Source organism: Chenopodium album, chromosome 11, assembly GCF_948465745.1.
Source record: "Chenopodium album chromosome 11, dcCheAlbu1.1, whole genome shotgun sequence".
NCBI lineage: Eukaryota > Viridiplantae > Streptophyta > Magnoliopsida > Caryophyllales > Amaranthaceae > Chenopodium > Chenopodium album.
In genome coordinates this window covers 23,490,326-23,515,950 of record NC_137844.1, presented here as the reverse complement: position 1 = coordinate 23,515,950, position 25,625 = coordinate 23,490,326, and the positions used below count along the sequence as shown (strand labels likewise).

At 39.8% G+C, this 25,625-nt stretch overlaps 1 non-coding gene across 1 annotated transcript; it reads left to right on the top strand.

The window, feature by feature from the left end:
* Positions 1-23,288: 23,288 nt before the first annotated feature.
* On the top strand, positions 23,289-23,395 carry LOC145569558 (small nucleolar RNA R71). Its single transcript, XR_014096152.1, has one exon. It is a non-coding gene; the product is annotated as a small nucleolar RNA R71 (small nucleolar RNA).
* Positions 23,396-25,625: the final 2,230 nt, after the last annotated feature.

Here is a 25,625-nt window from a genome sequence, read left to right as displayed (position 1 = left end):
TCTATATGATTCATGGTTTCATTTATCATGTCCCTTTCAATTAATGTTGCCACAGTATAGTCTTTTTGAAATATGTCTAAACCAAGGTATAATAAATGGCACTCGTATAGTGGAGACATATTGTTTATGAACTTTGGAACAAGTTCATGATCTGGAGGTCTTTTTGAAAGAAAACAAAAATTTTATTGCCACCTGGAAACGAAGTCAATAAAGCCTTTTCCTTCCCCTTGCTTAAGCAATTCTAGATCGCGCAAGGTAGTTATGAGCTCGATGTTGTCTCCATATTGGGCTAAATACGCTTTTACAATGTCACTTCAAGTGGAATTTTGTTTTGCATCGAGGTTAGAAAAACATGATCTAGAAGCTGGGTTCAGTGAAAGAGGAAAAGTACATGCATATAAGCGATCACTACAACAAATTGACCTTTGTGCCATGAGTAAAATCGTGGCACAAGTGTAAAATTCCCGTTACTATATAATTTAACCACGGGAATTTTAATATTTATTCCCATGGTAATAGAGCTCGTGGCTAGGAATTTGCCACGGGAAAATGGATGTTGTGACAAATTTTAATTTTCATGTCACGGGTACTCACGTGGCAAATAAATTCACTTGCCATGAACATTAACGTGGCTAACAAATTATTTGCCTCAAATTCTACCGTGGCTAATAAGCATTGTTGCGATAAATTTTATCGTGGCCAATAAGCTTGTTTTCCACTTATATCACCGTGGCTAATAAACTTGTTTGCCACAAATATTACAGTGGTTAATACATTATATCTCGCATTTTTTTACCCAATTTAATTAACAAATATAATATATATATATATATATACACTTAAAACTTAGATATTTTCATTAATAAATTGTAAATTACACTTTTCAAAATTTCATCAAAAAAATAAAACATAAAATACATATAGTCAATAATAAATTTAAGAATACACTATAATTGGAGCAGAAAAAATCAGCGAAGCAAAAGCAATCTCTAGCAAAGAACAAGAGCAAGCGTCTAACTACATCAGTGGAAAACCCTGGAGCATCTTAAACATCTGGTTTTCTATGACCAAAACACTACACAACACAAACTTCTTTAATTCAGCCAACAGCAGCCACTTTTTTCTTTCCGAGGTTTTGTCATTATAACTTTAAAAATTACATCATTGTAATTTCTGAAGAAGCATATTTGCATATATTAAAAATAAGTTTGAGCCAATGTAAAAGAGTTTTGCTGAAGGAGGAGCATATAACTCACTAAGAAAGAAAGTCCAAAGTACACTTCCATACAAAAAATATTGGGTCGAGCTTAAGCTACTCCAAAGCGATTTCAGCAAGTACACTGGTACAACTAGCATTGACTTTGCAATTATAAGAGACAGAACTAATGATATATCGAGGTAAAACTAATGACATATCGAGGTACATTTAATGATTACAACTAATGACAGATCGAGGTACAACTAATGACAGAACTAATGATACATCGAGGTACAACTAATGACATATTTCAATATTTACAAAAGCAAAATGACAAAAGGTTGACCATGCATGGATGTATATAGCTGTTTACACAATGGCCAACTCCTTATTTTAAAAGATTAGTTAATAATTTAATATTATATAACCTACCAATCATAGAAAACTTCATCAACAATATTGATTAAATTCCCACGTTCAATAGGGTACTTATTTAAAATTTTTATAGGAAGAAGGAATTTTCATATAATAGTTTAAAGATAAAGTATAACACCTAGGCTTCTATTTCTCTAAATAATAAAAGTATAATATCATCCCCAAATGGCAAAGCTTCATAAGTTCATAGGTAATAACTTATAGAAATAAAGTAGAGTTATTATAAACTATCCCTACAACAACACAAGCCATTCATTAAAAACTTAGCATAAATTTCAACAAACGGACTGCACTCTCGGCATACAATTGAATAAAAATTGAACAAAAATTATAAGTTGTAGTTCAATAAAGAAGACCTAATCATGATGCAATTAGAGATAGGCACATGATTCAAGGATATCCAATGCTTCAAAGTACCCCTCAGCAGCTACGTACCTGAAATTTTAGCAAACCCACTGCATAAACACAAATAAAAGCAATAACCAATATAAATACAAGTAAATTACACAATGCACCCAAAAGGTAATATTAGTTAATAAAATGGTGAAAAAATTGACATGAATATTACCACCTTTCAGCGGTCTTCCATAAATATAACGCCCTTTGGATTATCCCGCAATATTACGAATTTTGACCCTAATCCTCCAAAAATAGGACGTAACCGGTTGGTGACCTGCTAAAATGGTTAAGTGCGACCCATGTCACTTTTTAATTGGTCATATACTTTTTTTTTAATTTTACAATTTTCTTATTTTAAAAAATGATTTTAATATAAAAAATTGATTTAAATAATAAAACAAATGATTTTAATTATAAAAAAATACCTTAGCCCCTACTGTCACCCACACCCCCATGGAACACACTACAACCACCACCCATGTGAAACCCTCTATGGCTTTTAGCCCCACCCACCCCTGTGAAATCCCCACCGTAACTCCCGCTTCCCTGTCCTCTATCCGCTGATAAAGTGGTCGCAAGTCGATTTCGATGGCGGTGGGATTTAGATTAATTGGGCGAGTTTCCGGTTTTGGGTTGGTCGAAATTTCTGACGCGCATGAAACCTAGGTCATTGATTTCTAAGTATCCTCGATCAAAACCAAATTTATAACCGAACCCAACCCTAAGTATATGGGTAAGTCCGGGTCGAATCCAAAGGAATGCGGTATAAGCTAAAGTTTCTAGTCAAGCTATTCCGAAATCTTAAACAATAGGTTTGGTCTAAGCTAGCAAATCAACTAAATTGAAGCTAACAAATAGAATTCAATAACAAAGCACTAGGGATTTAGGATCCACATGCAGTCATGGTAAACTTGCTAGTTTGTCGGGAATTTGATCAATCTAGCAGTGCGAGGGAAAACAATATTTGAAATCAAAATCACTTAAAGAGTTATTTCCTAGGGTAAAGCTAGATGTCTCTACAAATGACTTCAAAGGAAAATCGTAAAACAAGATCAATCGATAATAATAGCTTCCAAATCAATTTTTCGTGTCATTGGAAACCACTATGCAATCTAGCTTGATAATCAAGGTTAGCTACTCCTCTTCAAATTAAACACATGGACAAATTTCATTAACCCATTTAGTCACATCATCAAATCAATCAAAAACCCCAAATTAGCTATAGCTTATCACTCATACATGCTTCATCACATCCGTAGCAAAGGAACTACTCACTCCACATTGTAAAATTAAAAAGCATAACAAAACTAATCATCAATTTCATCATCAACATTGTAATCCAAATATCACCAATCAAATCAAACAAACTATAGAAATTCAACAATATATCAAGAATCAAACATAAAATTACATTTAAAAGGAAAGAATTCTCACAAAACTATGATTAATATCAAAGTGAATGAAGATTAGAATGTAGCAATCATCAATTACCAAGTTTCTCTATCTTAAATCTACGAACAAAGTTTCCAAAATCTTGAGCTTCTCTCTCTAAATACCAAATCAAAATTCTAGTAAATGTCTAGTCTCTCTCTAAAAATGAAGAAATTCTATATATATTAAAACTAACAATGGAGAAGTTAGTTAGATGTCCAAAGAACCCCAATAGGCGCGACCTCTCCTCTCAATGGGCGGCCGCAAAGAAATGGGTACGGAACAAGGGGAGAGCAAGTGCGCGGCCACTCCTCTGTCTTGCGTGGCCGCGCCACCCTTGTGCGCGCCTGCGCTTGGGAGCAAGGCAAGGCTTCCTCGTGCAGTCGTTGATGCTCTCGTGTGCTCCACTTGATACATGTTGGGGGTGGCAGTCTCCAAAGGTCTTCACGATGGGTTCAACACCGATTTTAATATCCGCGCAGCATGAGAGTGCGGCCTTGAAGACTTGGCTTTTGCACTCCTTCAAAGGGAGGATCCGGCTTGCATCTTAATCTTTATATACCCCGAGAAAATGCCATTGAGTTCCTTGAGCATCACCAATCTCCAAAAATCAAAGAGAAGCAAACAAGTAAAGGAGAAAAGGCAAAATAAACTATGAAATTCAAGAAAATGGGAAAACAACTAAGGAAAACACAAACTAGAAAAATATTAAGTAAAACTAACAAAAAAGTGATAAAAGAGATATAAAAGCAATCAAAATTCATCCTAAAAACAAGGCTAAATGAGTGCTATAAATGACAGTCATCAAACTCCCCCAAGTTAGACTTTGCTCGTCCTTGAGCAAAACAAAAGCAAGTAGAAATAGGATGAAAAATTTATTCAAGCTAGAAAATGGGAAGAAAAAGATAAGAATGTACACTAAAACTTATTTTCGTAGGAATCACAGTTATTTTTAGCTACCACAAGCTTTTAAACCCTAAAGTCACCAATGAGGACGAGTGAGGTCTCGGAAGGGTATCCAAAGAGTTTGATCCATAACTCTTGAAGGTAAAAATGAGGCAAATCAATAAAAGAAAGTAAAATAAAAAATTCAAACAAATAGCTTTTGAAATGGACTTTTACAAATGATCAACTGCAAGTGAGTAAACAACTTTCTACACAATAAGGGTATGCACGTTCCAAGATATCTATGGTTGATTGAAACATAGGATATGCTAAGCATAGAGAACTAAGGAAACACAATTCACCTTCATCCCAAACAATCTTACCATCTCTTGACTAGTTTCAATCCACCTCTAGTGAGCATCTCAATGATTTTTCGAAGGAACCGGAAAAGAAAGGGATTTAGGGCTATTCAACATCTTGACTAATGCACACTGTCCATAGGCTTGACTCACATCTCCCTCCACCTACTTGTGATTCAACCGCAAAGGTTAAAAGATCTTGAGAAGGGTTGTAATGTAAGGGCGAAAAAGGGTGAAGGTAGGCTAAAATTTAAAATTTGGTGGTATACCTAATTGTGAAGCAAAGGGTGATCAATATTTAACACAATAATCAAGCAATCACCAAACAAATACACCAACACCCCTAAGCTTATTCAAAACCAAAATCACAAGCATATATACAAAAAGTGTAAGAACGCTTCCCCCCAAGCTAAAATTAAGTATTGTCCTCAATGCTTAAAAAAGGGAGAAATATACTTACATCAAAATATTTTTTGAACTTATTCATTTTTCACATTTTTTCACTTTTGCCAAAGCATTTGAATTTGCTTTGCTTTTTCTTATTTTTTTTTTCATTTTTCAATTTTTTCACTTTATTGCATTATCCTCGCCTCTTTTAACTATCGACGGCTTTTTCAACTTGGCATTTGCCGTTTATTCACAAGATATTTACAACACAAAAATATTGTAAGAACCAATATTCAACTAATGCACCACAATCTCCAACAATAATGATCAATTGCTTCACAAAAACCAAGAATGGAAACAAGAAAAAATGAAAAAAAGGCACAAAATATAATGATATGGCTTGAAAAGAAGGTATATGGCTCAAATGGTTAGCGAGTAGGCAAATAAAACCCAAAATAAATAAAAGAAAATTATCCTAGTTAAGGAAAAATCACCACCCCGAAGAGATGCTTTTGTCCTTCCTAAATGGCTCGGTCGCGATCTCAGGAAGCAAGAGTCAAGTTTTAGATAAAGCGTCAATAGTCAAGGATCCATGTGCCGCTCATGCAAAATTTGTAGAAGGCTTGAAAAGATTGAGACCTCACATGGTTTTAGCAATAACTCACTATTAGTTTCAAATTCACCAAAGGGAGAAACTTCAACTTTCCACAAACAATTAGAATCCAGCTTCAAGGTCCCAAAAGTTCTAAAGACACTACCTTAGCATACTCTATCCTAGAATTAACCAAAGATACTCTCAAACCGTGCACACCGATACCATATAGGAAACTATTCATTCAAAAGCAAAAGTTTGGATAAAATTATGTCCAAAACATAAGTATAACATGAAAAGAAAGCCTCAAAATCATATTTTTGCAATTTTTGCAATTTTTTTTTAAAGAATGAAAAGGAAAGGAAAGTAGAAAATAGAAGAAAAGGAAAAGATAAAGAAAAGTGCAAAGATGCATGCATGTCATATAAATCCCAATCGTCATATAAGTGGTCATTTGACAACATACCTAATGACCCCAAACACCTTTGGTGTTACAAAGGAAACATCCTCGAACCGTTGAACTCTTCCTAAACTAATCCGATTCTATGCAAACAATGAAAGAAAAGAAAGAGAAGAGAGAAAAAAGAAAGATCTCACCAGGTTATCCAAGCTAAGCTAAGAAAAGCGGGGTAAAGGAAATACCACCTCCTTGAAGCTCCAATCAAGCATTAGCATGGATTATCAAAATCAAGTGAGGGTGAAAAAGAGAAAAATGGAACTATATGCAAAGAAAATGGAAAGTAACTTCAAAACAAAATAATAAGCAAAATTAAAAATAAAAAGACAAAGTAACAAAATCAAACTAATCTAAAAAATCAAAATTAAAATTAAAACAAACCAATCAAAATATCAAAATCAAATATACACTCAAAATAGTAAAATCAACTATACACTAAAGCTACAATCATTTGGATCAAAGGGATTTGGATTCAAGGATTTTAGAGTTAGTGATGAGTGTCATTTATGGCACTCATAGGGTAGTCTTTTAGGTTATTTCTTTCCCTTTTTCATGCTTTCTTCTCTTAATTTTGGTCATTTTTCCTTTAGTTTCTCCTTTTCCTCTTTTCTTTATGATTCTCGTGTTTTTATCGTGTTTTTCCTTTATTTGGCTATTTTCCCCTTTTATTTCCTTCCTTCGTTTACTTGTGTAGGTATTGTGAGAATCACCTTGGTAAAGGATTCAATTCGGGACCTCAATGATCAAGCAAGGAAGAAGCATTTGGCTAGAGAGGGCTTAGAGAGGCCTCGGAGAGGTCTCCAAGGCAATTCCAGCATGCCACGGGCGCGGGCCTTCTTGCCGCGGGCGCGGGCCCAAGTTGCTCAAAAGTGTCAAATAGAGGCAGGAACTTGCCGCGGTTGCCCCGAGGGCTCTCCGCGGGCGTGGGCAAAATGGAGAGACCGCTCCATTCAGAGAGACCGCGGCCCCCCCTGATTAGTCTTTGGGAGCAGGGGATTAGCCGCGAGCGCGGGTATCATTGCCGCGGGCGCGGGTCCCTGCTGCCGCAGGCGCGGGTACTGCCCAGATAGCCCGTGGAGGGTTCCGTACCCATTTCTCCGCGGGCGCGGGTCTATCGGGAGAGGGCGCGGGAGCTGCCGATTTCTTCTTAGCTTATAAATAGAATTGTATTTCCTTTTTGAAACCAACTTTTTGATAATATTTCATTAGCTTAGTTTTAGAGAGAGAATTTAGAGAGAAGTTAGAGAGATGTTCTTGGTTTTGGATTTGTAACTCAACATTTGATCAATCAAGTTTGGATTTCTTCATTTTCAATCATTAGTTTTAGTGAGAATCTCTTCCTTCTTTCATCTCTTACTTACTTGCTATTTGATTTATGCTTGATGCTTGTTTTTCTTTGGATTTGAGTTTGATATTATTGAATACTTTGATTTCTATTAGATTTTGATATAAAATGATGATCAATGCAATTTCTAGTTATTTGTTCTTGAATTTCACCATGATTAGTGAATAGATTAGTTGCTAGGGAAAGGGGGAAGCATGTTTGATTAATGGAATTGCTAGTACAGTTGATGCTCTTTGATTGATTGATTTGTTGCAATTAAATTGGTTGACATAGTTTTGCATGAGATTGATTAGACTAGGATTGATCACCCTATAAGATTAATCAAGATTGCATTGCAACTCTTAATGACATGAACAATTGATTTGAAGGTTGCTCTAATTGATTGAGTTTGTTTGTGATTCTTCTTGGTTTGCCTCTCATAGTGACCACTAGATTGGCCTATAGGGGATAGCATTTTAACTCTCTTGATTGCTACTATTGTTTGTCCATTGCAATACTTGAATTAATTGATTGAGCTTTAAACTAGCATTATCATTGATCTTGCATGTAAAACCCATATCCCTAGTGTTTAGACCTTTGATTACTTTAAACTTGTTTTAGTTCATTTTAGTACCAACCATAACCTCAATTTCGTCTTCGAGGTAGCTTGACTTAGACTTTAGTTTGCATCATTGCATTCCCTTGGGATCGACCCTTAACTTGCCCTATATTCATATAAGGTTGGTTAGGTGTTTACAAATTTAGTTTGACTTGGGGAAAGGGTAGATAACGACATGCATTTTCCTCTGGTCAGTTAGAGATTTGGATTCAAGGGTGAAAAATCATCTACACATCATTAAAGAGAAATCATCATCAAAATTAACATCAAAAGTATCTCAACAAGAAAAACATCATATACTCATGGAAAACAACAACACTCAACAACATCAATTATAGACAAGAAATCACAAATCATCAAGTTATGAAAAATCAAGGACATCCAACAATAACAAGATTGGCCATCGAGACCCTTCCATAAGACTAGTGTCCCCCTAAGCTAAACAAAAATACATCTCATTAATACAAAACAAAAAATCACATAATAAAAGGGATGGAGGTAAAAGCACAAATTGGGGGAACTAGTTACCATTAGGCCCGACACCATCATTACTATCCTCCCTTTCATAGGAGAACCCGGATGGGGGACCATAAGGATCCCATCCCCCGGTGTAACCGGGTGGACAACCTAATGACCCCGAAAATTGTCTTGTTGCCAAGGGGCCAAAGGAGTGTATTGATCGGGTAGCTCTAGTGGCAATAGATGGGTGGGATTGACATAGGGGTAGTAAGGATCACCCTTATAGTCGCTCCCACCAGACACACGGTAATCATAGTTACCGTGCTCATCCGGAACGGTACGAATCTTAGTGTTGGAACCTTGAGGTCCTTGCCAATATGGGTATGTAGCTTTCCCATCATCTCCCCAAGATGGTACGGGACCGAGTTGAGGAGGGAAATATGGGTAATTAACCGCGGGGGTGATCTCCCTACGATTTACACTCGTATCATAGAGTTGTTGTTGTTGGAGAAACATACCTTGTTGCATTTCGAAGATGCCTCTCATTTGGTTATAAATCGCCTCAAAGTCTTGATCATACATCCCCTTCATTCAAACTTGCATGCCCGCCATTTGGGCACTCAAAGCTTCCATGTCGGGGTTGGAGAATTGATGTTGTCGATGTTGAGGTTGAGGTTCTTGTTGCTCTTGTTGTTGTTGTTGTTGTTATTGTTGTTGTCGTCGTTGATGTTGATTTTAATTTTGGTTGATTTGTTGCTCTTTATTGAGGACATCTTGCATGTCTTCATCCTCACAGGAAATGCGGTTTCTTAGGGGAACAAACCAAACATTAGGGACATGCCAGTGGAGGGAGGTTAAGGAGGGGTTAGGAAGGTAACAACGATGTGCATTCCTCAACAACCAATCTAATACCTTGTCGTCATTGTTCTTTGCTACGAATTGGACTTGTTTGAGCTGAGGAATGTCGAGGTAAAGAGTGTCGGCGTCCTCCACCGGAGTACAAGAAGGGAGGTGTCTAGCAAAACCAAGCTTAGTGGCCAATCTAGTCACCATGCTACCACATTGAATGTCCCCCGATTTCTTACCACGCATGTCCATACAATTTCTCAAAAAGACGTTCCTAAAGTTCACCCTTCCACGCAATTCTTCTCTGGTTGCAATCTAAAGAACACACAACTCGGCCTGCGACATCGTTTCAAAGTCTTTCTTTGGGAATATCGAGTAACCTAAAAGTCGATGAAGCACTCGAAGGCATGGTTTGAAAATGTCACTAGCAAGAGAGTAGTGGGTGGTGAACTGATTCAACCCCGAAATATCACGCCACCATGCATTTTGGGTGAAACCATCAAAATACTTATGCTCGGGAAACAAGATATCCGCTCCCAGATTAAAATAAAGGGCCGCATTGAATTTGGCCAAAGACATGGTCGTCACCACATTGAAGAGTTGAAACGAAATTTGGTAGTCCTTGTTGCCAACCGGAGTGAAGTCAATGAAGCTAAGAACTCCCTAGTAGGCTCAAGGTAGGTTCGGTAGCATTTGTTGACAAAGCTACCCAACCGAAGGTTGTTGAACAAAACCCACAAGTCCTCATCGATTCCTAACTTGATCATACTTTCTCGATGATAGTGCCGTGAGGGTTTTATGGTTTTTTTCATGAATACGATCCAAAGAGGTTTGTGGCTTGGGTTTCCAAATCGTGTTTTAGGCAGTGGTAAAGGGTCATCATTTTGTTGTGTTTGGGATAGTGGGGAATTTGAGGGTGAAGGTTCTTCAATTGTTATTTAAGTTTTTCTCTTTTTGGAGGTGAGGGCTTTCATGATTTTTGACGTGTTTGCTTCTCAAAGTTCACAACCAGAATTAAATCACAACCTCCACAATCCACCACAATCACAAATAACCACAACACTACCACACCACTTACTTCAAACAAACCACCACTTCAACCAATAACTTACTACCAACAATACCAAATTTCAATCTTCCACAAATAGCCACCAAATTTCACAATCAAGCTATACAATCAGCAATAACAAAATGTAAGACAATTTTAAATAACAAAAAAAACATATAAGCAACCAAATTACTCAATCAATCATCATATTCCACCAAATAAATACTACTACTATTCACAAGTATGCATAATCGAATTCTTGCTACAAATTGATGTAATAATGTAAAAAAACTGGTAGAAAAGATGATTATACCATACAAGAAGCAAATTTGATTAAGTTTTAAGCTCTAAAATCCACCAAAACGAAAATCCCCAAATTGCCCTTCAATGGAGGAAAGAGAATGGAGAAGGTAAAATGGAGGAAAGTAGTATGATTTTTGATGAAAATGATGAAAATTGAGTAAGAATTTGTTGATTTTGTGAGTTGTTAATAGGATTTGAGAGATGAAATTTGATATTTGGGAAGTTAGGGTTTTGGTGAGGAGGAGAAATAGGTGCGCACGAGGGTGAGGGTAAGAAAGAAATGAGGGAAATAAAGGAGAAAGAAGAAGAAATAGACGCAGCCTAGTCACTTGTGCGGCCGCATAGAAGGTGTGCGCGGCCGCGCCCCTGCCGCTCCTCTTCTTTGCTTGATTCTTGCCTGGGTGCGTTCATCTATGGGCTCAATGCATCTTTATCATCCCGGGATTATTGAACCTACCAAACACATCAGTTTCTAAACCCCTTGGAAATGGGTTCAACATCCCAACTTAATGAGAGCACCATAATGAACTTACCAGGCACAAATTTTCTTCTCATTTAAGCACAAGTTTTCCAATCTTAGCTCCTTGATCAGGCTAGGATAGGTCGTTAAACTATTAACCCTAATCAAAATAACAATTTATAAAACCTAGACTTCACACTAAACTAGTTAGTGGCAAGAAAGGGTCGATCCACTGAGGAAGCTTTCTCATTTAATATCAAAATCACCATGCAAGAGTAAGAAAGGGGGTATATTTTGTTGGAAATAGGAATGCAGACACTAGAACTATAAATAAACAAGTAAAAAGGGTGATTAAATCAAAGATAAAACAACACTAGGGATTAGGGGGGCTTCAAATATGATTAAAAATGAAGGAGGACAATAATAAGCATCATGATTAACATGCCAAAGAATATAAAGTCCTACCTAAACAATTCATTTTCATGCAATAGTTTAGACAAACCAATGAAAGTGGTCTAAGCTCATTAGGATCATTTTCATGCATCCCATTAGGCACAAACTAACCCAAGAATAAAGAGGCACAATACATGGAACTCCATTTCAATAACTCATTCTCATGCAATCATTAAAATAGAGGTGATCTAAATCTAGTTCAAATCATTCTCATGCATTTAAACTAGAAGGCAATCAAATAAAGTGCTACAATAATCTCAAGTCAATAAAAATCATAACTTTCATTGATTTAAGGCATGTAATCAATCCACTAATCATCATTCATCCATCATTCAATACACATTTTACACCCCCTTCCCCTAGCTAAGAAACTAGCCTAGAAAAGGGGGATTAGACAAGATAACAAAACTAAATGAGAACAAAATAAACATGAAAGCAAACATGATCAAAAACAATGAAAATACCAAAATATATTAATCCACAAAATAGATAAAAATAAACAACAAGAGTGCAAATAAACAAAGCTAAGAGAAAGGATTAGAGATTACTAAGTAGGCAATAGTAGAAAGATTAAAACTTGCAAAGTTGCTTGATGGATTGAAATGAAAGTTGAACCAAAGTTGCATGCATGAAGATAACTTGAATAATACTACACTTTCTCTCTCTAAGATTAGGGTTTAATTGTTTCTAAGATAAGGCTAGATGATCCACTAATCCACCCTACGACCTATATATATAGGTCCCCTAAAAGATACAAAAATACGAAATAAAAAAAACAGAAACTCAGCGGTGCGCGCCCACGCATATAAACTGCGCGCCCGCGCAGATGTTGTGCGTGCGCCCTCTCAGATCTTGTGCGCCCGCAGATCTGTGGGTACGGGGAATTAGACCCATGGATGCGCGCTTTCTCTCAGCATACTGCGCTCGCGCGTGGAGAGTGTGCGCCCGCACACATGTCGCACAAGAGGCGCGCACAACTCCCTGTTTTGGCTCTGCTTCTGCTGCTATCTTGTGCGGGTTCTCCCAGGGCCGCGCGCCCGCACAGTTCAAAGGCATGCGCCGGCACACAAAGCGCGCACAACCTTCTGTTTCTGTTCTGTTCTTGAAGCAATCCTGTGCGGGTTCTTACAGTGCTGCGCGCCCGCACACAGGGGATTTTGAGGGTGAATTGCTCTTCTTTCAATGCCTTGATTCCTACAAAACAAAAACAAAGAAAACAAGGAGAAAGGAAAACAAAGAAAAGAAGAACAAAAAGGTGAGAAAAAGGGGGCAAACAAGCTACAAATGGGAGGGAAAACCCGTAAAATGAGCATTAAATCGTGGCATAAATGCCACTCATCAAATTCCCCCACACTTGCTTCTTGCTTGTCCTCAAGCAAAGGAAACACATAACAAACACAACATGACAAGGATTAAGAAAATCAATCAAGTACCATGGTGAGAAATGCTCAATTCGGGCTCAAATATAACGACATTGATCAAAGAATACTTACCTTTCTCAATTCAAGAGGAAAAACACGTTTTAAGATGCTCAAGGTTGAAAAAGACAAACCTAAGCTAAGCATAGAGAACTAATGATTTCATCCTCCGCCCTAGCCCCATCCAAGACGGTCCACGTTCTCTCCGCTAGCTTCAATTCATCCCCTAGTTGGCTCCTCATGATTCCACGAGGGAACCGGAAAAAAAATAATTCTTTGTGGAACAATGAGGCTATCCCGACATCTCAACCATGCATATTTTTTCCATAGGGTTGAAATCTATCTCCCTCCACCGTTCTTTGACCACGCCCCTCTAAAGTCCAAGGGTCTTAGTTAGGGTTGTAATGTCATGGCTAAAGGTTAAGGTTGGGAATTAATTTGAAAACTTTGGTGGAAACTCCTAAGTGAAGCATAAGAGTGGCCATCTCTCAATAACAACATAGGAATCTAACCTAATTTCAAATCTCAACCTTCAATACAAATTACATGACAATACTACTCCTTTTTGCATGTTTTTCATTCATCTCGATTTTTCCTTCTTTTTTTCCTTTCTTTCTTTCCTCATCATTTTTTTTTATATATAATGATGTTTGGTTTTCATAAATTACAACTTCCTTGCCAAACCTTTTGCACACTTTTTTCATGAATAGACTTTCAAGACCTCATTCGAACCAAATTGCACAACTTCCTTGCTTAAAATCAAGACTCTCAAACTCGAACCTCACAAGCCGATTCATCACTAACTACAAGGGTTGGTAGAACATAGGCCGCTAGGTTTGTAATGTGGCTTAACCAAGAAAGGGGAAATAAGGCTCAACATGGCTAGCAAGAAGGTATATGTAAAATAAAAACAAAATTTGTAACAAAACACAAGGAAAACAAAGAAAAATGAGAAGAAATGCCCTCTTCCTCCTCTAGAGTTATATGATCACGATCTTGGGAGCTAGATACCAACACAAGGATTAAGACACGCATAGTTAAGGATCCAAAATGCCGCTCAACAAAAGTGATGGAGGCTTGAACAATAAACGCTCACATGGGAGATGAAAATAAGCAATTACCAACCAAGGGAATCCTATTCACTACGGAGAGCAACACCATCTTACCACTTTCCCGTGAACTAGGGGTTCAAACGTCCTCAAGAGTTCTAAACCGGGCTACCTTAGCTTAAAATGTGTCTAGTTCAACCCTAAGCACTCTCAAACTAGGAAGGTAAGCATTCAAAAATAAGTCATAACGAAAGCATGTAAGTCCATATGTCCAAATGAACGAGGAAATTCTCAACCTTCAAAAATTTTTCACTTGTCATGATCATGAATGTCACACAAAAGAAAGAAGAAAAGCAACACACAAAGAAAAAGGAAGAAATCAAAAAGGTTCATAAAAGAGGCATGTAAATCATATAAATCCCAATCGACATACAATGATCGTTGAATACAACATCAACGATCCTAGGTTCCTTAGAACCAAATCAAACAACCTCGAACCATTCAACTCCTTCCTAAACTAACCTAAGCTATGCAACCAATCAAATATTTAAAGAGTTGAGAAGGAGAATTTGTCACCCAATAATTCTTAGCAAACGCAAATCCACAATCGTTGAAACTCCATTGCTCGGAAAAATTTGGGGAATGCGCCAATAAGCCCTACAAAATGTCAAAGTCCAAAACAACTCGACAAATATTTGGTTAGTAGCAAGAGAAATATATACAAAGACATAAAGAGAAAGCAAAATAGAGAAAGCAAAATAGAGAAAAGAAACGAATAAAGAAAAAGAACAAAGAAAAGAGGAAAATATTTGGATTAAAGGGGAATTTGGATTTTCGAAAAAAAAAAAACGGGAGCCAAAACAACACAAGGTTTCATTAAAAACATCATCATCATCATTTTTGAAAAGAGGGGAAGGAACCTTCCAAAAAGACACCTATTGGCCCAAAATTGCGCCCCATAAGAACAAAGCCCTTGAATGAAACAATGAATAAGCACCCCCCCACACTTGAACGAAAATCCGTCCTCGGTTTGAACAAAGTGGAAAATGGGGTGGGAGGAAGGGCTAAACTCGGCCCGAGGGCCCTAGTCCTCCATGTGAGAACTAGAGCCCTATCCATATGGACACCACTCGAAGTCGACGTCGATAGGAGGGCCATGGGGGTCCCAACCACCGGTGTAACCCGGTGGGAAACCACAGTTCCGGTACAACTCTTGTTGGTAGTCCGAAAGAGGGTCAAAGGGAGGGGGCATCTCAAGAGGCTCGGATGTGTACATGGGGTAGTTGGGGTCCCCACGTTAATCACACCCCCCCGGTGCCTTGTAATCGTACCCCTCAGAGGTGGGGTAGTTCACACGGGGGGCCCCTTGAGATGAAGGCCTGGGCCAATAGGGCCAAACCGGTTGACGGGGTGTGCCATCAACATGCGGTTCCTCGTGAGAAGGAACCGGCCCCTGTTGGGGCGGAAAATACGGATAGTTTACCCGTGGGTCAAAGTGCCCTTTGTTTACATGCCAATCATAAATGTTGGCATTGTAAACCAAGTACCCATCGGCAGCCTCCGTCAACCGGTTAACTTGCATAGAAAGGTTTTGGAAAGCACGCTCAAGATTAAAAGAAGAAGAGGAAGAGGCCATACCTCCCTCGCTAAAGGAGGGGACGCACAAACCTTGGGATCCTTCCCCATATCGGAATCCTTGAGGTTGAAACCCTTGTTGTTGTTGATGAAATTGTTGTTGCTGAAATTGTTGTTGTTGTTGGAATTGTTGTTGTTGTTCTTCTTGTTGTTGTTGTTGATGCCGCTTGCGGACAATCATGTTACGCTCACCTCCAAGAGCGTTGGGTAGGACACCATTTTCCATGGGAATCTTCCACGCATTCCTTGTGTTCCGCTCCAAGGAAGTGCGGCTGGGGAACGGAAGAATGCAATGGTGCACCCGCTCAACGCACCAATTGTGGAAGTTGTTCACATCGTTGGTCGGTTGGATGAAGACCGACTTCCTCATGTATGAGATGTCCACGAACATATCCTTGTCTTTTCCCACCCTTGTGCAAAAAGGGAAAAGAACCTCACCCCCTAGCTTCGCGGCGATCCTTATAATCATCCCACCTAGGGAAATCTCTCCCGTCTTGTTCCCATTTTTTATCGCCTCACAACAAAGCACGACCAGTACCCCATGTTGAGCCGCCCACTCAACTCCTCCTTTGTGGCGACCGAAAGAGTGAAGAGCTCTTCATGAGAGAGCTTGCTCAAGTCTCGTTTGCTAAACACCGCAAACCCCAAGATGCGGTGTAGGATGCGGAGTACTGGATGGATAATTTGGCTTGCCACCGAGTACCGAGTACTAAACTCATCCATGTCGGTAATTTTCCGCCACCAACGGAAAGCATCGTACTCAGGGAAGAGCTCGGTGGATGGGGCAAGAAGATCGGCGTCGGGTTTAAAATCTAAGAGTTCATTTAGACGCCGTAGGGAGATCACATGGCGGGCATTGAAGAGTTGGAAGGAGATTTGGAACTCGTTGCTTCCAACGGATTCCTTATCAAAGGAAGCTAGGAACTCGTAGGTGGGTTCCTTGAAGGTTGGGTATTGGTTTTGGATGAAATCACTCATCCCAAGGTTATCAAGAAGGGACCGAAGGTCCTCATCTATCCCCAGATCACGCATTGAGCGTTGGTAGTAGTGTCGGGTGGGGTTTAGTTTGCGTTTGAGGAGTGTTTCATGGATGGGAGCATGGTGTTGGTTCACAAATTTCAAGGTGGGAAGAGAGGTTTGTTCTTGATTTAGATTCTGAGAGGAGGGTTGGGGTTCATCAATTGTTATTCTAGGCTCTTTCCTGCTCCTTCTCCTACCACTCATCTTCACCAACTTTACTTAACAACCCAAAAATACCGAGAACACCAAGGAGTGATCCAACACTCAAGAGTACAAAATCCTTCCCACAACAACAACAACAATTGAAGCCTTTGATGTTGTTATCTGAAAAGGGGTTAGGAGCAACAACTTTCCAAGATACAAATAACACAAGAGGAAAACAACTATGACCAACAATATTCAACGCCAAAATTTGCAATACTCAATCACTAAAGAGAGAATCACTAAGCAAATTTTAATATCAAGCATCAAAAACTCTATCAAGCATCAAAAACTCCTAACATCATACATTTTCAATACCACATGCATTAACAATTTTCAATGCTCAATATCAAGCTAGTAATTACTCACAAAATTCTCAATATCCAAATCAAGTAATTGCTAGGCAAATTGCATAAAAACAACAATATTCATTAACAATACTCACAAATCACCAAGAAATTCATAACAAATTCCACAATTATAAGCAAAACTACCCAAAATCACACAAAATTCATACAAGCTCAATTTTTTCTTAACAATCCTAAAACATGATATTATCTAATGAATTAAAGCCACAAAGTAGTCAAGGATTAGGATTATACCACAATTGAAGAGCTTAAAGACAACCAAGAGCCCTCACGCACCACCACCTAGACCACCAAAGAGCAACCACGAATTTAATGAAAAATGGATGATTTTGAGAGGGAAAAGTGATGAATTTGAGAGAAAAGTGAGGGAATGTAAGGGATTTGATGAAATTTCAAGGCAATAAGTGAGATTAGAAGGGATTTGGGAGGTTAGGGTTTGTGTTCTTGAGGAGAGAGAGTGAGAATCGTGTTTTGTATTGTTAAAGTGATGAAGGAATCGGGGAAAGAAGACAGATATCCCCCGATAAACCCAGATCTGCACGCCCGCGCAAGTGTACTGCACGCTCGCGCAGATGTCGCACACACAGCGCGTAAACCCTTCTACCAGAATCTGGAATTTTGCCTTAAATCTGCGCGGGTTTTCCCAGGCCTGCGCGCCCGCACACCCTTCTTTTGCGCGCCCGCGCAGATGTCGCGCACAAGGCGCGCATATGTTTATGGCAGTTTCTGTTTTGCTGAGCTTCCCTGTGCGCGGGTTCTCCCAGGCCTGCGCGCCCGCGCACAGGGTCTTCATAAAAATTCTCTCTTTAAATGCCCCTCACTCACTTCCAAGTCTCCAAACCCCAACTTAGCTCCATATATAACACCAAACGACCTCCAAATTCCCTCCAAACACGCACCGAAGAAGCAAGTGCCTACAAGAATAGAGGAAAAACGAAAGCCATAAGACAAAAATCAAACAAATAACCTACCAAAAACATAGAAAATAGAGAAGAAAAGGGTTCAAAAGCCGGGTTGCCTCCCGGGAGCGCTTCTTTATAAAGTCATTTGCTTGACCATGATGAAAATCCATTTAAAAGGGTGGCTTAGGACCCAAAGGGTCTAGCCTCAAACACTTAATCACACCAACTTCCTCCTTGCAGAAATAGTGCTTCAAACGAGAGCCGTTCACCATGAATTTGTTTCCGTCGGCATCCAACTCAAAAGAACCATAGGGAGTGGTCTTTGATACAACGAAAGGCCCCGACCACTTGGATTTGAGCTTTCCCGGGAACAAGCGAAGCCTTGAGTTGAAGAGTAAGAATTTGTCCCCAACTTTGAAGCTCTTGTTCCGGATATGTTGGTCGTGCCACTTTTTTGTCTTCTCCTTGTAGACTCTTGAGTTTTCATAGGCATCATCTCTAAGCTCCTCGAGCTCGTTGAGTTTCAATAACCTCTTTTCACCCGCCAACGACAAATCCATGTTTAGGTCTTTGATGGCCCACCAAGCTTTGTATTCTAGCTCGACCGGCAACTGACAAGCCTTCCCATAGACCAACCTATATAGGGTTGTACCAATGGGAGTCTTGTATGCCGTTCGAAGAGCCCAAAGAGTATCATCAAGCTTTAGGGACCAATCTTTCCTTGATTTGTTTACCATCCTCTCGAGGATATTCTTGATTTCTCGATTTGACACTTCCACTTGACCTTGAGTTTGAGGATGGTAGGGTAAACCAACCTTGTGATGAACACCATATTTCTTGAGGAGAGATTCCAATTTCTCTTTGGAAAAATGAGACCCTCCGTCACTGATTAGAACTCTTGGCACCCCAAACCTAGGAAAAATTATCTTCTTGAGAAGCTTGAGTACCACTTTGTGGTCATTAGTAGGAGAGGGTATAGCTTCGATCCACTTCGTCACATAGTCAACCGCCACCAAGATGTATAGGTTCCCACATGAAGAAACGAACGGACCCATGAAATCCACTCCCCATACATCGAAAGGCTCCACCTGTAGAATACCTTGTTGAGGCATCTCGTCCCTTTTGGTAATACCGCCACTTATTTGGCATCGGTCACATTGCATGATGAATTTGTGAGTATCCTTGTGCATTGAGGGCCACCAAAGTAAAGATTGGGAAATTTTTGCTACCGTCTTGTCAACACCACCATGTCCCCCACATGGTAGTGAGTGACAATGCTCAAGGACACCCTCAATCTCATGATCAGGGACACATTTCCTAAAAAGACCGTCACCACATTGTTTGAAAAGGTAGGGATCATTCCAAAAATACCTCTTCACTTCTTTGAAGAAATTTTTCTTTTGTTGAGAAGAGAATTCCGGAGGCATTACCCCACAAGCAAGATAGTTGGCAATATCCGCATACCAAGGTGTAGAAGTCGCTACCATAGCCATTAGAGCCTCGATCCCTATCTCATCATTGATCGGAACATCCTCCTTGTTCTCAAAGGGAAGCCTAGACAAGTGATCCACCACATAATTCTCCGCTCCTTTTTTGTCCCTCATTTCCATGTGAAAGTCTTGAACAGAGAGAACCCAACGAATCAAGCGAGGCTTCGCTTCCTTTTTGGTCATGAGGTATCGCACTGCGATGTGATCTGTATACACAATGACTTTGGAACATATGAGATAGGACCGGAACTTATCAAATGCAAAGACCACCGCTAGCATCTCCTTGTCCGTTGTTGTATAATTCTTTTGAGCTTCATCAAGAGTCCTACTTGCATAGTAGATGACACATGACTTCCCTTCCTTCTTTTGACCAAGGACGGCACCTACTGCAAAATCACTCGCATCGCACATTAGCTCAAAAGGCAAGCTCCAATCCGGAGCTTGCACAACAGGAGAAGAGATGAGAGCTTCCTTCAGCTTACGAAATGCCTCAAGGCAAGCCTCATCAAAGCTAAAAACAACATCTTTCTTGAGTAATTCGGTCAAAGGTTTGGCGATTGAGGAGAAATATTTTATAAACCTCCGGTAGAAACCGGCATGCCCTAGAAAAGCACGTACTCCCGTGACGGAAGTAGGAGAGGGCAATCTCTCAATCACCGAAACTTTGGCCAGATCAACCTCAATGCCATTTTTTGAAACTTTATGACCGAGGACAATGCCCTCCTCGACCATAAAATGGCACTTTTCCCAATTTAAAACCAAACTCGTCTCTTGACACCTTTGCAAAACTCTTTTATGGTAAAAAAGACAAGTGTCAAAAGACGAGCCACCAACACTAAAATCATCCATGAAAACCTCAATTTCTTTTTCAAGCATTTCGGAGAAAATGGAAGTCATGCATCTTTGAAAAGTAGGGGGAGCATTGCATAATCCGAATGACATTCTTCGATATGCAAATGTCCCATATGGACATGTGAAAGTAGTTTTCTCTTGATCGCTTGGATGGATAGGGATTTGGAAAAATCCGGAATACCCATCCAAGAAACAAAAGAAAGCGTGGTGAGAAAGCCTTTCAAGCATTTGGTCCATGAAAGGGAGAGGAAAATGATCTTTCTTGGTGTTCTTGTTCAATCTTCTATAATCAATACACATTCTCCACCCGGTCACCGTCCGAGTGGAGATTTCCTCTCCCTTTTCATCCTTGACAATGGTCATTCCACCCTTTTTGGGAACTACATGAACCGGGCTCACCCACTTGCTATCGGAGATAGCATAAATGATGCCCGCCTCACGTAGTTTCAAAATTTCTTTCTTGACAACCTCTTGAAGGTTGGGGTTCAACCTCCTTTGAAGTTCAATGGAGGTGGAATGATCATCCTCAAGATGAATACGATGCATGCAAAGAGAAGGACTAATTCCCTTGATATCATCAATGCTATACCCTATCACATCTTTGTATTTTCTCAAAACATCAAGCAATTTTTTCAAATTAAGTTCATCAAGGGTAGCATTGACAATAATAGGGTATTTTTCCTCCTCATCAAGATATGCATATTTCAAAGAACGGGGGAGGGGCTTGAGTTCTACCTTGGGAGGAGGCTTGGAACTCTCCTCCGATTTTTCCTCCATTGATTCAAGCTCGATCTTGTCTTGTTGATCAACTTCCTCCTTTGAGGATTCCTTCATTGCCATGACAAATTCTTTGGCTTCTTGAGAGTGGAACTCCTCTTTGCATGTGAGAGCTTCCACAATTGGATCTTGAGGCTTCATCATAACCCTTCCTAAACGGTCTAACTCCTCATTCACAACATCAACACGATAACACTTTTCAACCATAGGGGTCTTTAGCAACTTTGAAAACTCAAAGACTATCTTCTCATCGGCCACTTCACATGTGATGGTGTTATTTTTGCAATTGATGACCGCCCCCAAAGTCTTAAGAGCTTCCCGACCCAAGATCAAGGGTGTATCCACATCTTCCTCCATGTCCATCACTACAAAGTCACAAGGCACATAGATGTGTCCCACTTGAATTGGAACATCCTCAAGTTCTCCATAAGGTGACTTCACCGAGCGGTCGGCTAGTTGAATGGTCTTCCTTGTAGGGATCATCTCAATATTGAGCTTTTGAGCAATGGATAAGGGGATTAGACTAACACTTGCTCCAAGATAGGCCAATGCACCCCTAGCTTCCATGTTTCTAATTTTTACCGGCAAAGTGAAACTCCCCGGATCTTTCTCCTTCTTGGGCATTTTATGTTGAACAAGAGCACTCACTTGGTGTGGAAGGGTGATAAGCTCATCATTGAGCTTCCTTTTGTTAGTGAGGATGTCCTTGAGAAATTTGGAGTAAGATGGCATTTGTGTCACTACTTCAAGAAAAGGGAGATTGATGTGCAAGTTCTTCATCACACTTAGAAACTTTGCAAACTTGTCAATCAACTTCCTCTCCGCAAGCCTACTTGGAAAAGGAACCGGTCCATCAAGGTTCCTATTCTCACTAGGAATTGAAGTTGTCTTCTCGTTGTTGAGCTTCTTCTTCTCCGAACTTCCTTCGACCTCATCAACTTTTTCCCCCTCACCTCTCCTATCTTCATTCATACTCTCTTCTCCTCCCTTCTTTCCCTCACTATCCCCCTCATTTGGACCATCATAGGAAGTTCCCGACCTCAAAGTAATTGCCTTGCATGTATCGGGTTTTTGGTTTTGAGAAGGGTTAGGTTGTGGTTGTCCGGGTAGAGTTGATGGTGAATTGAAAGGAGCTCTCTCGGCCAATTGAGCTAGTTGTGAATCAACCATCTTGTTGTGAGCCCTTATTTCTTGCATTTGTTGCCCAAAAGTTTGCATTTGTGAATGCATAGCTTGAAGGAGTTGTGTGGGTGTTGGCTCCGCTTGAGGTGCTTGTTCTTGATTTCTTTGGGCCCCTTGGGTTTGATTGTTGTATTGGTTTTGGTTGTTGTATTGGTTGTTCCTAGGGTAGCTTCCTCTTGGGTTTTGGTTTTGAGATGGAGGTGGATTTTGGTATTGGGGGTTGAAATTGTAAGAGGGTTGAGCTTGTTGGCCCCATTATTGAGGTTGAGATGCAAACCTGGGTGGTGGTTGTCTCCAAGCTACTCCACCACCACCTCCTCTAAAACCGTCTTGTCTTGTGTTGTATGCCGCCACATGTTCGGGGCTCAAACCTCCACAATAAGATGTATCATGGTTCGTTCCTCCACAATTTTGACATGAGAAAGAGTTGACTTGAGAAGAGCTTGCTCCACCACTTGAGCTTGCATTAACACTTGTGTTCAACTTTGAGAGCCCTTTTGTGAGTTTCTCAATTTGATGTTGCAATTGATCGACCTTCTCCAATTCATACATCCCACCTTTCTTCGGTGCACTCCTTCTCTTACCTCCCCAAGAGTAGTTCTTTGCTACCTCCTCGATTGTTGCTTCCACTTGATTTTGAGGGATCTTGATTAGTTGTCCACCCGCCCCCGCATCCAAGTTGGCTCTAAACATGGGCTCCAAACCATCGTAGAAAAACCTCATTAGCAAACTTTGATTGTATTCATGGTGAGGACACGCTTGTACCAACTCTTTGAACCTCTCCCAAGCTTCATTAAGGCTCTCATCCGCTTCTTGTTCAAATGATGCAATCTTCCTTCTCATTTCGGCGGTCTTCTCCTCGGAAATGAACCTCTTCAAGAATTCCTTAACTACCTCCCTCCAAGATGTAAGTGAGTTAGGCTTCACTTGCTTCAACCACTTCTTTGCTCTACCCGAAAGAGATTGACGAAATAAATGCATCCGGATGTACTCTTGAGAAACTTGGTTGGTTTGAATCATGACACATAGCTCAAGGAATCTATCAAGGTGCTCTATGAGGTCTTCACTTGTAGAACCCGAAAATTGCTCCGATTGAACCATTCTTGTATATTGGGGATGAATTGTGAAGTTAGTCTCCGTGACGGGTAACAAAATCCCTCCCGTGAGCTCATAATCCTCCGGATTTCCGAACTCACAAAATAAAACATCATCTTCTTGTCCCGCCACTGATTCACTTTGCGAACTAGAAGAGTAAGAATCACTCCCACTATCAATTATAGCACCAAGTCCTCTTCCTTCTTCTTGAAAAAGCCTACGGATTTGTCTTAAAGTTCGATTGATTTCTTGGTCAATTTGATGGGTAGGTGGTCCTTGAGATCTTCTAAGCATTCACCAAAGCTAAGCAAACAATTAGCAATGACAAGTATGATAGAACAAAACAAAACAAAAAGAAAGCAATTAAAATTACTCTAACAAAAGCAAATTAGACACCAAACAAGCCGCTTCCCCGGCAACGGCGCCAAAATTTGATCAGGCTAGGATAGGTCGTTAAACTATTAACCCTAATCAAATTAACAATTTATAAAACCTAAACTTCACACTAAACTAGTTAGTGGCAAGTAAAGGTCGATCCACTGAGGAAGCTTTCTCATTTAATATCAAAATCACCATGCAAGAGTAAGAAAGGGGGTATATTTTGTTGGAAATAGGAATGTAGACACTAGAACTATAAATAAACAAGTAAAAAGGGTGATTAAATCAAGATAAAACAATGCTGGGGATTAGGGGGGCTTCAAATATGATTAAAAATGAAGGAGGACAATAATAAGCATCATGATTAACATGCCAAAGAATATAAAATCCTACCTAAACAATTCATTTTCATGCAATAGTTTAGACAAACCAATAAAAGTGGTCTAAGCTAATTAGGATCATTTTCATGCATCCCATTAGGCACAAACTAACCCAAGAATAAAGAGGCACAATACATGGAACTCCATTTCAATAACTCATTCTCATGCAATCATTAAAATAGAGGTGATCTAAATCTAGTTCAAATCATTCTCATGCATTTAAACTAGAAGGCAATCAAATAAAGTGCTACAATAATCTCAAGTCAATAAAAATCATATCTTTCATTGATTTAAGACATGTAATAAATCCACTAATCATCATTCATCCATCATTCAATACATATTTTACACCCCCCTTCCCCTAGCTAAGAAACTAGCCTAGAAAAGGGGGATTAGACATGATAACAAAACTAAATGAGAACAAAATAAACATGAAAGCAAACATGATCAAAAACTATGAAAATACCAAAATATATTAATCCACAAAATAGATAGAAATAAACAACTAGAGTGCAAATAAACAAAGCTAAGAGAAAGGATTAGAGATTGCTAAGTAGGCAATAGTAGAAAGATTAAAACTTGCAAAGTTGCTTGATGGATTGAAATGAAAGTTGAACCAAAGTTACATACATGAAGATAACTTGAATAATACTACACTTTCTCTCTCTAAGATTAGGGTTTATTTGTTTCTAAGATAAGGCTAGATGATCCACTAATCCACCCTACGACCTATATATATAGGTCCCCTAAAAGATACAAAAATACGAAATAAAAAAAACTGAAACTCAGCGGTGCGCGCCCGCGCATATAAACTGCGCGCCCGCGCAGATGTTGTGCGTGCGCCCTCTCAGATCTTTTACGCCCGCAGATCTGTGGGTACGAGGAATTAGACCCATGGATGAGCGCCTTCTCCCAGCATACTGCGCTCGCGCGTGAAGAGTGTGCGCCCGCACACATGTCGCACAAGAGGCGTGCACAACTCCCTATTTTGGCTCTACTTCTGCTGCTATCTCGTGCGGGTTCTCCCAGGACCGCGCGCCCGCACAGTTCAAAGGCGCGTGCACAAGGCGCGCACAACCTTCTGTGTCTGTTCTGTTCTTGAAGCAATCCTGCGCGGGTTCTCACAGTGCTTGGCGCCCGCACACAGGGGATTTTGAGGGTGAATCGCTCTTCTTCCAATGACTTGATTCCTACAAAACAAAAACAAAGAAAACAAGGAGAAA